Genomic DNA, 14,296 nt, shown 5'->3' with positions numbered 1-14,296 from the left:
ACCCGCCACCCTGCCATCGAATGGACGAGGCTGCACCTAGAAGCTCACAAAAGACCCATCCACCAACAGGGCAGGACAGCTTTCGGCCAAATTGTTACAGTGGGCAGGCACACGTCCACCAGGGGGTTTGTTTATCAAATACAACAGAACAATGTCCCTGAGAGCCAGAGAGCTTCCTACCTATGGGCGCTGGTCTGTTGGCATTTCTTGCCTGTGTCTAAAGTGCCTTGTACGGTGGACCCAGGCCAGGAGAATCTGGGCCTGATTCTAACCTTGGCGGAGGCCGTCCACCAAGGTTCCGCCGCCAAATGACCGCACCGCGGTCACAAGACCGCGGCGGCCATTCTAACATTTCCTCTGGGCCGGCGGGCGCTCTCCAAAAGAGCGCCCGCCGGCCCAGAGGAAATGCCCCTGCAACGAGGACGCCGGCTCAGAATTGAGCCGGCGTAGTTGCAGGGGTGCGACGGGTGCAGTTGCACCCGTCGCGTATTTCAGTGTCTGCATGGCAGACACTGAAATACTTTGCGGGGCCCTCTTACGGGGGCCCCGCGGCACCCCCTACCGCCATCCTGTTCCTGGCGGGAGACCCGCCAGGGACAGGATGGCGGTAGGGGGTGTCAGAATCCCCATGGCTGCGGAGCGCGCTCCGCAGCCATGGAGGATTCCCCCGAGCAGCGGAAAGTCGGCGGGAGACCGCCGACTTTCCGCTTCTGACCGCGGCTGAACCGCCGCGGTCAGAATGCTCGTGGGAGCACCGCCAGCCTGTTGGGGGTGCTCCCGTGGTCGGTGGCCCTGGCGGCCACCGGCCGCCAGGGTCAGAATGACCCCCTCTGTGTCTCAAAGCCGCCCTTACATAGGGTGGGCATTCTGAGGCTCTGACACTGGTGACCCTTTCATGGTTGGGCCACAGGAGAAACCTTTCAAATGCAGAGCCAGTGGAGGTTCCGCAATCAGAAACCAGGCGCCCCCCGAATGTGGTGCAGGAACCTTGGGCCAGATGTATCAAAGGGTTTTAACCATTCTGTGTCTATTGGAAAATGTGTTCAAACATATGGCCCCTTGTGTTTGGTGGAACAGGACTTTTGTCCTTTTGCCGTGAGGGCCCAACTCCACTGTGCTTTAAAGAACAGGGGAGATATTTAGATCAGGTGAGTATCAATGCCATAACTAAGAAAGAGTAAAGAGAGACTCCTTATAGTTACTACACATCCATGTGCTGTGTAAAACTTTGTTTTGCGCCACCCTCCCCTTCCCAATAACACAGATTCCAAGCTCTGGACTGGACGGTCACCTCTCCTTCACGTTGGACCCTTTTCAAGCCCTGTGAGCCCCAGAGCAAGACTGAGAAGCACCAGCTGAGCTGCTAACACCCCATCTCCTGTGGTTCACCCAGGTGCAGAGATGTGGGGCTACAAGCATTGCATAGAGCTGAGCTTACTTACCGAGATGGTGCTGCTGTGAGTCAGCTCCATGAACACAACCTGAGACTGTTTGCATACATGTTATCTTAAAACCTATTAAATGATTAAATGATCAGGGCATTGATCACAGGCTTTTAGTAGAATACTCTGTCCTTCCATGACCTCCATTGGACACACCACCATGTGCAACTGGTTATTACAACATTGTTAGCCACTAGAGCGGACATGGCAGTGGTAGACTGGCAGGACACCAGAATACGGCTTGTTGAACGACTGGATGGGCTCAGTAAGGCAAGACGCTGCAGGATGCCATGCTCTGTGCACAGCTGGACATCTTCACAACCTTGACCGCTCTGCTGGTTTCATGGTTACGGATACAATGAAGGATGCTTTGCAACCTGTGAGGAGCACTTCACGGGAGGGAACCAGTGGGATTGTACGATGTAAACCTTGGGTTTGTTCCTCACATGCCTCGACAAGGAAGTCTGTTAGAAGAGAGAAGCATGGGCATCCTTCTGAACTGCCTTTTCCAAGATGGTGGTTGGTAAGAGATTTTTCCCTTAAGTCCCTAATCCAAGATGTAGTCACGTCGTTCTCTGTGATGTCAGTTCCTATTTGAATCATAGAAAGAGGCATTAAAGAGTGAAGAATGCTTCCCCACACATTTGATCCCTTACTTTTCATTTTGTTCATCACTCACTTTCTTCTATTCATGCCCCTGATTTTTGCTCCTTGCAACTTAGAGTCTCTTTGGATCTTCCACTTGATTGCACAGATGTTTTCTCTTCTCTGATATCAGGGGCAGTTTGGTGGCTTACTTTTCCACGTCTGCATGCATTGCAAGAGTTATAAGATTACCAAGAAGTTTTTTCAACTCTTTTTACTGGGATTCTGCTAGGTTTTGCCCTGGTACTGAGCCCTTTCTTGAATGTTTGGAGCAGTTCACACATTAGTTTTCACAACAGTTTTTATTTACAAAAGATATCCAGACCAAATTTGCATCCTTGTTCTCCACACCTTGGGAATTTTAAAGGTACCCAGGGTTTGCAGATTCCCCTAGAGAGGAAGTTAACCATAATATTATTATAATAATAACAACATTTAACAAATAACATTTGTGGCTTTGTTTGGAAAATGGGAAAAATGCTGTACACAAAAGAATATTTGTTTTTTGAAAATGGCAACATCAAAAAAAAATTGTGATAAGATCTCCATCTTCCCAGGTTCAGGAACAAGCACAGTTCTAAAAAAAAATATTTGGGGGCATATTTATACTCCGTTTGCGCCGAATTTGCGTCGTTTTTTTCGACGCAAATTCGACACAAAACTAACTCCATATTTATACTTTGGCGTTAGACGCGTCTAGCGCCAAAGTTCATGGAGTTAGCGTCATTTTTTTGCGTGAACACCTTCCTTGCGTTAATGATATGCAAGGTAGGCGTTCCCGTCTTAAAAAATGACTCCGATGCTATTGCGTCGGATTTATACTCCCGGGCAAAAATGACGCCCGGGAGTGGGCGGGTCTAAAAAACCCGCATTTGCGCCGGATTTTAGCGCCTGGGTCAGGGCAGGCGTTAAGGGACCTGTGGACTCAGAATGAGCCCAGAGGTGCCCTCCCCTGCCCCCAGGGACACCCCCTGCCACCCTTGCCCACCCCAGGAGGACACCCAAGGATGGAGGGACCCACCCCAGGGACATTAAGGTAAGTCCAGGTAAGTATTTTTTTTTTTTTGTGGCATAGGGGGGCCTGATTTGTGCCCCCCTACATGCCACTATGCCCAATGACCATGCCCAGGGGACAGAAGTCCCCTGGGCATGGCCATTGGGCAAGGGGGCATGACTCCTGTCTTTGCTAAGACAGGAGTCATTTCAATGGGGGATGGGCGTCGTAAAAAAATGGCGCAAATCGGGTTGTGGCGATTTTTTTGCCTCAGCCTGACTTGCACCATTTGTGGACGCCCATAAGCCATTTTCCCCCTACGCCGGCGCTGCCTGGTGTATGTCGTTTTTTTTAACGCACACCAGACAGCGCCGGCGGCTAACGCCGGCTAACGTCATTCAATAAATACGGCGCCCGCATGGCACTTCAGAATGGCGTTAGCGGGCGCTAATTTTTTTGACGCAAAACTGCGTTGGCGCAGTTTTGCGTCAAAAAGTATAAATATGGGCCCTGGTACTTAACCTACCACTATCTCACCATTCTATTTGTAGAGAAAGTTATTTTTTTCTTTGTTTTTATAAATAACAATGTTGCTTAAAATGTCAAATCAAATCAAATCATTAACATTTATAAAGCGCGCTACTCACCCGTGCGGGTCTCAAGGCGCTAGGGGAAAAAGGGGGGTTATCGCTGCTCGAACAGCCAGGTCTTTAGGAGTCTCCGGAAAGCGGAGTGGTCCTGGGTGGTCCTGAGGCTGGTGGGGAGGGAGTTCCAGGTCTTGGCCGCCAGGAAGGAGAAAGATCTCCCACCCGCCGTGGAGCGGCGGATGCGAGGGACAGCAGCGAGTGCGAGGCCAGAGGAGCGGAGGAGGCGGGTGGGGACGTAGAAGCTGAGGCGTCTGTTGAGGTATTCCGGTCCCTTGTCGTGGAGGGCTTTGTGTGCGTGGGTGAGAAGTCGGAAGGTGATCCTTTTGCTGACTGGGAGCCAATGCAGGTGTCTCAGGTGTATGGAGATGGGGCTGCTGCGGGGTATGTCGAGAATGAAGCGGGCCGAGGCGTTTTGAATGCGTTGCAGGCGATTTTGGAGTTTGGCTGTGGTCCCGGCGTAGAGGGTGTTGCCGTAGTCCAGGCGGCTCGTGACGAGGGCGTGGGTCACGGTTTTTCTGGTGTCGGCGGGGATCCAGCGGAAGATCTTGCGGAGCATGCGGAGGGTGAGGAAGCAGGCGGAGGACACGGCGTTGACTTGCTTGGTCATGGTGAGAAGAGGGTCCAAGATGAAGCCGAGGTTGCGGGCGTGGTCTGTGGGGGTCGGTGCGGTGCCGAGGGCCGTGGGCCACCAGGAGTCGTCCCAGGCGGACGGGGTGTTGCCGAGGATGAGGACTTCAGTTTTTTCAGAGTTCAGCTTTAGGCGGCTGAGCCTCATCCAATCTGCGACGTCCTTCATACCCTCTTGTAGGTTGGTCTTGGCGCTGGCGGGGTCCTTGGTGAGGGAGAGTATAAGTTGGGTGTCGTCGGCGTAGGAGGTGATGATGATGTCGTGCTTGCGTACGATGTTGGCGAGGGGGCTCATGTAGACATTGAAGAGTGTCGGGCTGAGTGATGAGCCTTGAGGTACGCCGCAGATGATCTCGGTGGGTTCTGAGCGAAACGGAGGGAGGTAAACTCTTTGGGAACGGTTTGAGAGGAAGGAGGCGATCCAGTCCAGGGCCTGGCCTTGGATTCCGGTGGAGCGGTGACAGACGGTGTCAAAGGCAGCCGAGAGGTCGAGCAGAATGAGGGCGACTGTTTCACCGTTGTCCATCAGGGTTCTGATGTCGTCAGTGACTGAGATGAGGGCGGTTTCAGTGCTGTGGTTGGTTCGGAATCCGGTTTGTGAGGGGTCGAGCAGGTTGTTGTCTTCCAGGAAGGTGGTCAGCTGTTTGTTGACGGTCTTCTCTATTACTTTGGCTGGGAAAGGCAGAAGAGAGATGGGGCAGAAGTTTTTCAGGTCGCTCGGGTCAGCCGTAGGTTTCTTTAGTAGGGCGTTGACTTCGGCGTGTTTCCAGCATTCGGGGAAGGTAGCAGAAGAAAAAGAAGAGTTGATGACGGTCTGGAGGTGCGGGGCGATGATGTCGTCGGCTTTGTTAAAGATGAAGTGCGGGCAGGGGTCCGAAGGGGCCCCGGAGTGGATAGAGTTCATGATGGATTTGGTTTCTTCCGTGTTGATGTGGGACCAGTTGTTGAGGGTGATGGCCGTGGATGCCGGTTCGGTGGTGTTTGGTTGGGTCTGGTGTCCGAAGCTGTCGTGGAGGTCGCTAATCTTGCGATGGAAGAAAGTGGCGAGGGATTCGCACAGATCCTGTGAGGGCGTGACGGCGTTGGCGTTGGCGCTGGGGTTGGAGAACTCCTTGACGATGCTGAAGAGTTCTCTGCTGTTGTGTCTGTTTTTGTCCAGTCTGTCGGTGAAAAAGTTCCTTTTGGCAGCGCGGATCAGGTGGTGGTGTTCGCGGGTAGCGTTCTTGAGGGCGGTCATGTTGTCAGCGGTGCGGTCCTTGCGCCAGGCTTTCTCAAGGGCGCGACAAGTTTTCTTTGATTCTTTGAGGGTGTCAGAGAACCAGAGAGGTTTTTTGGTGTTGGTCTGTCGATGCGTGCGTTTGAGGGGAGCAAGGATGTCTGCGCAGTTGGAGATCCAGTTTGTGAGGTTGAGGGCTGCATCGTTGGGGTCGGTGGTGAGGGTGGGTTGGTTGGCGGCGAGTGCGGAGAAGAGTTGCTCTTCGGGGATCTTGTTCCACTGTCGACGAGGGATGGGTTGGGTGCGGAGGTGGCGGGTCTCGCGTCGGAATGTGAAGTGGACGCAGCTGTGGTCGGTCCAGTGTAGGGCGGAGGCGTGGCTGAAGAAGACGTGTTTGCTGGCGGAGAAGATGGGGTCAAGCGTGTGTCCGGCGATGTGGGTGGCGGTGTTCACCAGTTGTTTGAGGCCGAGGTTGGCGAGGTTGTCGAGCAGGGTGGTGGTGTTGGGGTCGTTGTTTTGTTCCAGATGGAAGTTGAGGTCACCTAGGAGGATGTAGTCCGGCGAGGCCAGGGCGTGCGGGGAGATGAAGTCGGCGATGTCGTCGCTGAAAGGGGCGCGTGGCCCGGGAGGACGGTAGATGAGGGATCCTCTGAGGGTGGTCCTCGGATCGGTGCGAATCTGAAAATGCAGGTGTTCAGCGGCGAGAGGGGTGTCTTCGGTGGAGGTGGTGACGCTGATTGAGTCTTTGAAGACGATGGCGATACCTCCTCCTACCTGGTTGGTGCGGTCTTTTCTGGAGATCTTGTAGCCTTCGGGGATGGCAGTGGCGATGTCAGGGGCCGAGGAGGCGTTCATCCAGGTCTCCGTGATGAAGGCGACGTCCGGTGCTATGGAGTCCAGGAGGTCCCAGAGTTCAACGGCATGTTTGTGGACGGAGCGAGCGTTGACTAGGATGCACTTGTGGTGGTTGATGGCGCGTGGGCTTGTGGTCGTGGTTGTTGCGTGGTGGAAGGTGCGTTTGCAGGAGTTGCAGGCGAAGGGTCCATGGGTGCGTTTGGGGTGAGCTTGGAAGCAAGTGTTGGAGCGTCCTGGTTTGAGGGCGTGGAGGGTGGTGGGGTCGTAGCGGGTCAGCGGGGCTTGGGAGAGCTGGGGACCTGGGGTCGTGGCGCTGGGCGCGGGACAGGCGCGGACGGGCGCAGACGGGCTTGTTGGAGCGGCCGCCATATGAGGTAGGAGGGGGGGGGAGGGGTCAGGTGGGGGCGAATGGGAGCTGGGGGGCGGGGCATGCAGGAGGTCGCGGCGGGAAAGCGCGAGGGAGGGGGGGGGACAGGTAGAGTGAGAAGAGCTGGGGGAGGGGGGTTTAAGGATGGAGGGGGGTGAGTGTTAGGAGGTTTAGGAGATAAGGGAGGGGGGGTTGTAGAGGTGGGTGAGGGTGAGAGGTAGAGTGAGAGGATAGGAAGATAGGTAATAGAGAGGGAGGGGGGAGAGATAGAGAAATAGATAGAGAAAATAGATAGATAGGGAAATCGATAGATAGGGAAATAGATAGAGAGATAGGAAGATAGGAGGAGGTGGAGAGTGAGGGAGTTAGATAGTGGGATAGAGAGATAGAGAGATAGGTAGATAGGAGGAGTGAGGGAGGTAGATAGTGAACGGGTTAGATAGGGGAGATAGAGAGGGGGATGCGAGTGGGGGAGGGGGATGAGGCAGGAGCAGGAGGGCAGGCGCGGGGAGAAGAGGACGGAGGAGGCAGAAGAGCTGAAGGCAGAAGACAAGAAGAACAGAAGACAAGAAGAACAGAAGACAAGAAGAACAGAAGAACAGAAGACCGGAAGGAGAGAAGAAAGGAAGATCGGAAGAACACAGAAGAACACAGAAGAACACAGAAGAAGATACAGGAAACGAAGAACAGAGGGCAGAAGACCACAGAAGCAGATGAGGAAGAAGAGAAGAAGAGTGAAGACGGGGGAAAGAAGAGTACAGAAGAAGATTACAGACGAGGAGCGAGGAGGAAGAACAGAGAAGAAGAAAAGAAGAAAAGAAGCAGGAGCAGGAGAGAGGGTGAGTAGCGCAGGGCAGAGCGAGGGGCTGGGAAGAGGGGGGTACTTACTGTGAGGTGGGTCTCAGGAACTCAGGAACCTGGAGGAGCTGCAGCGGCAGGGGGAGCGACCTACCCTTGTATGTATGTATGACTAACACGGGTTGCTTTGCTTGATGGATTTGTTCCAAATAGAATGTATACTGCTTTGTTGGTAATATTCTAATGGTGATTGATTCAAGTGCAGAAAGTTCTGCTTTATTCCTTATTATTCTAAAGGAGTTTCACATGTACAGTTGCGTTTGGTAGAACCTTTTAGGGTAGAGATGCCGTGGTGAGGTACCCCTAATCCTATTCATTTCCACTAAACTAAAATCCCTGGTGCCTACTGGGTTTTCTGTCTCCCTGGGGGCAAGTTGGGGTAAGCATTCCCTATCCGTGCCCAGGGCGGCAGATAGACATCTTTGCCTCTTCTGGAGGGGGTACATGGGACAGCTCCACCTCTTGTGCAAAAGTTCCTGGTGTCCAGTGGGCTTTCTGACTGACCACTCAGGGCATATTGGAGATAGCAACACAAAAGTATGATGGACGGAGTGCTGAACAATACAAACACTCACCCCCAGTCACAGATCTGGGTTTAATCCATTGTTCTCTTGCTCACCATGTCACCCCAGTTTGAACACAGCCATATGCAAATATGTCTTGACCCTGTTCCCTTTGGGAACAGTCCAGCCCAAAGTGCCAGGCCAGGTCCTCCCTGGACCAGAAACAAGCATCCTAGGACCAGTTTCAGGGTATCACCCTTCATCAGCTAAGCTAGCTTGAATCCAGTGGCATAGTGAGCCTGGGGCCCACATCTGGGCATATCCTTAGCCACTTAGGGCAACTTTAGCAACACAAAAGGATGGTGGGCGGAGTGTTGAAACTTTTCAACCAATCACACCCAGTCACAGATCTGGGTTTAACCTATCATTCTTTTGCTCACCATGCCACCCCAGTTTGGACCCAGCCATATGCAAATCAGTTTTGACCCTGTTCTCCATGGGAACAGTCCAGCCTGAACTGCCAAGCTAGGTCCTCCCTGGACCGGAAACAAGCATCCTGGGACCGGTTTCAGGATATCATCCTTCTTCAGCTAGGCTAGCTAGAAACCAGTAGCATAATGGGCAAGGGACACACATCTGGGCATACCCTTCCCACTTAGGGAAACTTTAGCAACACAAAGGGATGATGGATGGAGTCCGCAATCTGCTCCCATGAGGTAGAAAATTGTTGCAATCATTGTTGAGTGAGGCATGGTTTGATATCTGAGCAGGCCTAACCACCCGTTCTTGTTATGACCTTTTCACAAAAGACAAGTGGACTTTCTTCCCCCTGAATTTGGTTCAGCCCCCAAAATCTGCCCCAAGGGGGCAGAACATCTATTGCACTTGTTCTGCTCGATAGCTGGTTGGGCCTCTGTTTTTGTAGTTTATTGTCTTTTTTTTGCACTGGTGTCTAGTGGGTTTTCAGCCACACCAGCTGGCACAGTGGGAGGGGGGTGTAATCCCCCAGTCTAATCCTGGGGGGGGGGGAGAAGGCAGAAAGATGTTAGCACCTGTTGTGGGGTGGTGGCACACACTATGTCCAGGCTGGGCCCCCACCCCTTCTTTTTGGTACTTTTTGTCTTTGATATCTGCTGGGTTTTTGTCTTCAAGGGGGGCTGATTGGGGGAAAAACTCCCCATCCACCATCAGGGTGACTCAAAAGACTCTTGCATTCTGTTTGGGGTGGGAGCAAGGCCCGTATCCTGGATTGGCCACCTTGTGCCTTCTTTTCTTGGCTAGTTATTTTATCTGCCAACTAGTGGCTTCTTAGTGTGTGTGATTGTGGGTACACAGCCTCGGGGAGGGGGGCAGAAAGACTAATTTATTTTTTATTCTGGGGAGTTTGCTGGTGGCTGGTGCCACTCCCTCCAGGGGTTGTGCGGGGTCCCTGCTCGTGGATTGCCCTCTTGCAGCATCCCCCGAGGGTGGCTCTTCTAGAGAGGGCAGATCCTCCACTAACCAATGATGCTCCTCCCATTGAGGGCGATGCTTGGGGGGCTGACGGAACTGAAAGCACAATGAGTTGATTTTCTCATTTTAATATCACTTTCAACATCTGATTAAAGTTATTGGTAGGTATGTTGAGCCGTAGAGAGAGCCAAAATGGCTTCTTGAAAAGTGAGACCCTGGAATACTCCCTACTTTACCCATGTTTTAAAGAAATCTGGCCCTGATTTACAAAGGTGTCACGGCGCCCAAAGTCGCTGTGCTGCTTTGTGTGACAGGAAGAGAGCACTTTCCTCCTCTCACACCGCACTGGCTCACAATCAGGCAAGCAAGCGCCAGGCACACACCTTTGCTCCATAGTGAAAAGATGTGTACATGATCTAGCATGGGTTTTGTACTGGATGGGTACTCTTCAGGTACAAAGTACTATGTGTAGACAACTTTTAACTATTTTCCTACTTTGTATGCGTGCGCCACACTGCAGCACACATGCAAACTTGCAAAAGAAAGGAGACATTAAAACATTTCCCCTTATAACGCCTGCTATTAGGAGAGATTAATTTTTTGGGCAAAAAACATGTCTACTATTGGTAGCATATAGGGTTCTGAGTCGAGAAAACATGGGTGGTTACACAGGAATGCCCATGTACCACCCCGGACACAGAGTAACACAAAGCAGCACTTTGCTGGTTTGCATGACTTCTCCTTACAAACTAACGCAAATACCAAGTTGTGTTGGTTTGTAAGTCCCGAAAAGGATTTTCTGTTGGGTCTGTGTTATAAAAGTAATGCAAACATGGTGCAAAAACTTTGTAAATCTGGCCCTCTGTGTTCATAAGACTTTCCATCCCAGATGAGCTCTTCAGAGGCAGCTCCCCAGGCAAGAGGACGCACAGGCACACCACACATGACAACAAACAGGAACATAAAAATCACACAGCTGGGCATGGGGTGAAAAGGGCTGTCAGTGAACAGTACACAGGTGCTTTGGCAGTGCCAGGAAAGATGAAACACTGCATTCTCACTGTATGCAGCCACATCATGCATGTCTCACACATGCGCACATGCACACGCATATTCACACGCATTCATTCACATACTCGCCGACTAACTTCTTGCAGACATCCTAAAACGTGGTTGTCCGGACTGTAGTGCTGAAATCTATGTCTCTGTGAGACGAGCTTGAGTGGCAGAGATGGGGAAGCACTGATTACAATTTAACAATACTGTAATAAAACCCTGTTGCTTTGGATTATTTCAGGAGGGCTACTGTGGAAGTTGCAGATTCAGCACCCTCCTCTCACAGAGACAGAGCATGGCCCTTATTGGTATCACACTTCCACTTTCACAGCTGGTCATTAAGCAAAATACAAGCGCCTGTTGTACATGGTTGTGGCAAAAAAACAATACCCTGTACTTGGATCAAATTCAGAATCTGCTGGCCGACCAACATCTAACATGAACCTGGATGAGGCGCCTCACGAGCTCCTCCCACTAGAACCCGGGTCTGAACACAAGCGTCACTGGTGCCTTTCCGTAGTTCTTTCAGGGTTTACTTGTCACAGCTGCTCAGCAAACCCAGTACTGCCCACTTCAGGCCGCTACCTTTCTGGGAAGGAGCACAGGCTGCCAGAATAAGCACCCCCTCATAGCTATGTAAAGTGCAGCGAGAATGACTCACCTCACCGCTGTCACAAAGCAGGAGGCAATGCTGTCCAAGGTCTGCAGGGGAAGCTTGCAACATGACAAGCTGCAGTGAAATCAGGAAAATGGGGATGCAGAATTTTAGTGGCACCATCACGCGTTACAGAAGTGACATAATGATGTAATCGACAAGGCACATATTGGGGGTGATTCTAAGCCGCCCGCCGAAGTTCCCCCACCAAAATACCGCTCTGCGGTCGAAAGACCGCTGAGGGTATTTTGGGATTTGCCCTGGGCTGGCGGGCGGCCGCCAAAAGGCCGCCCGCCAGCCCAGGGCAAATCAGCCTTCCCACGAGGACGCCGGCTCAGAATTGAGCCGGCGTAGTGGGAAGGTGCGACGGGTGCAGTGGCACCCGTCGCGTATTTCAGTGTCTGCATAGCAGACACTGAAATACTTTGTGGGGCCCTCTTACGGGGGCCCCTGCAGTGCCCATGCCATTGGCAAGGGCACTGCAGGGGCCCCCAGGGGCCCCGCGGCACCCCCTACCGCCATCCTGTTCCTGGCGGGAGTCCCGCCAGGAACAGGATGGCGGTACGGGGTGTCAGAATCCCCATGGCAGCAGAGCGCGCTCCGCCGCCATGGAGGATTCTGCTGGGCAGCGGGAAACCGGCGGGAGACCGCCGGTTTCCCAAATCTGACCGCGGCCGAACCGCCGCAGTCAGAATGCCCTGCGGGGCACCAACGGTCTGTCGGCGGTGCTCCCGCCGACCCTGGCCCCGGCAACCCCCTTTGTGTCTAAATGTTACTAATGTAAAGTGGAACATCTATAGCGTATTATTGAAGATGCATTCACAGTAGAAGATAAAAAGTTCATGCACAAGTGTTCTAATGTTTTTTTTTATCAGGCTGAATTTTAGTACTCATGCACATTTTTATCTGTGTATTCTGGCTCTGGTACTGTGATGTACTCGCACATAATCACGTGTCATTTATAATTCAAGTATTCATTTATAATTGCAAGGTGCACCTATATTCATGTATTTCAAATGTGCATGTAATATTTTATTAAGTTGGCATAACCAAAGGCCTGAACTATTTGGTTTCTAGTTTGCAACCTTCAAGGTGGAGTGTTGCTTGTATTGAAATGTTTTCCTTTTCAGATGTGTCTGTGCTCGTCTATAATTCATGAAAGGCATAAAGGGGCACATTTAAGTAAACTGCCACTGCACCTAGTGCAGCGCTGTAGGAAGCTGGACTGGCTTGTAGTGAGTACCAAGGGGTACTTGCACCTTGCACCAGGCCCAGTTATCCCTTATTAGTGTATAGGGTGTCTAGCAGCTTAGGCTGATAGATAATGGTAGCTTAGCAGAGCAGCTTAGGCTGAACTAGGAGACGTGTGAAGCTACTACAGTACCACTTAGTGTCACATGCACAATATCATAAGAAAACACAATACACAGTTATACTAAAAATAAAGGTACTTTATTTTTATGACAATATGCCAAAGTATCTTAGAGTGTACCCTCAGTGAGAGGATAGGAAATATACACAAGATATATATACACAATAGCAAAAATATGCAGTATAGTCTTAGAAAACAGTGCAAACAATGTATAGTTACAATAGGATGCAAAGGGGAAACATAGGGATAGGGGCAACACAAACCATATACTCCAAAAGTGGAATGCGAACCACGAATGGACCCCAAACCTATGTGACCTTGTAGAGGGTCGCTGGGACTATTAGAAAATAGTGAGAGTTAGCAAAATAACCCTCCCCAAGACCCTGAAAAGTGAGTGCAAAGTGCACTAAAGTTCCCCTAAGGACAAAATAGTCGTGTTAGAGGAATAATGCAGGAAAGACACAAACCAGCAATGCAACAACTGTGGATTTCCAATCTAGGGTACCTGTGGAACAAGGGGACCAAGTCCAAAAGTCACAAGCAAGTCGGAGATGGGCAGATGCCCAGGAAATGCCAGCTGCGGGTGCAAAGAAGCTTCGACTGGACAGAAGAAGCTGAGGTTTCTGCAGGAACGAAAAGCGCTAGAGACTTCCCCTTTGGTGGACGAATCCCTCTTGCCTGGGAGAGTCGTGCAAAAGTATTTTCCCGCCAAAAGGACGCCAACAAGCATTGCTAGTTGCAAATCGTGCGTTTGGCGTTTTTGGACGCTGCCGGGGCCCAGGAGGGACCAGGAGGTCGCAAATTGGAACTGAAGAGAGAGGGGACGTCGAACAAGACAAAGAGCCCTCACTGAAGCAGGTAGCACCCGGAGAAGTGCCAGAAACAGGCACTACGAGGATGTGTGAAACGGTGCTCACCGAAGTTGCACAAAGGAGTCCCACGTCGCCGGAGACCAACTTAGAAAGACGTGCAATGCAGGTTAGAGTGCCGTGGACCCAGGCTTGGCTGTGCACGAAGGATTTCCGCCGGAAGTGCACAGGGGCCGAAGTAGCTGCAAAGTCGCGGTTCCCAGCAATGCAGCCCAGCGAGGTGAGGCAAGGACTTACCTCCACCAAACTTGGGCTGAAGAGTCACTGGACTGTGGGGGTCACTTGGACAGAGTCGCTGGATTCGAGGGACCTCGCTCGTCGTGCTGAGAGGAGACCCAAGGGACCGGTGATGCAGCTTTTTGGTGCCTGCGGTTGCAGGGGGAAGATTCCGTCGACCCACGGGAGATTTCTTCGGAGCTTCTGGTGCAGAGAGGAGGCAGGCTACCCCCACAGCATGCACAAGCAGGAAAACAGTCGAGAAGGCGGCAGGATCAGCGTTACAGAGTTGCAGTAGTCGTCTTTGCTACTATGTTGCAGGTTTGCAGGCTTCCAGCGCGGTCAGCGGTCGTTTCCTTATCAGAAGATGAAGAGAGAGATGCAGAGGAACTCGGATGAGCTCTTGCATTCGTTATCTGAAGTTTCCCCAGAGACAGAGACCCTAAATAGCCAGAAAAGAGGGTTTGGCTACCTAGGAGAGAGGAAAGGCTACTAACACCTGAAGGAGCCTATCAGCAGGAG

Source organism: Pleurodeles waltl, chromosome 11 (genome assembly GCF_031143425.1).
Source record: "Pleurodeles waltl isolate 20211129_DDA chromosome 11, aPleWal1.hap1.20221129, whole genome shotgun sequence".
NCBI lineage: Eukaryota > Metazoa > Chordata > Amphibia > Caudata > Salamandridae > Pleurodeles > Pleurodeles waltl.
The sequence above is the reverse complement of the archived record's forward strand: the minus strand, read 5'-3'. Positions refer to the sequence as shown.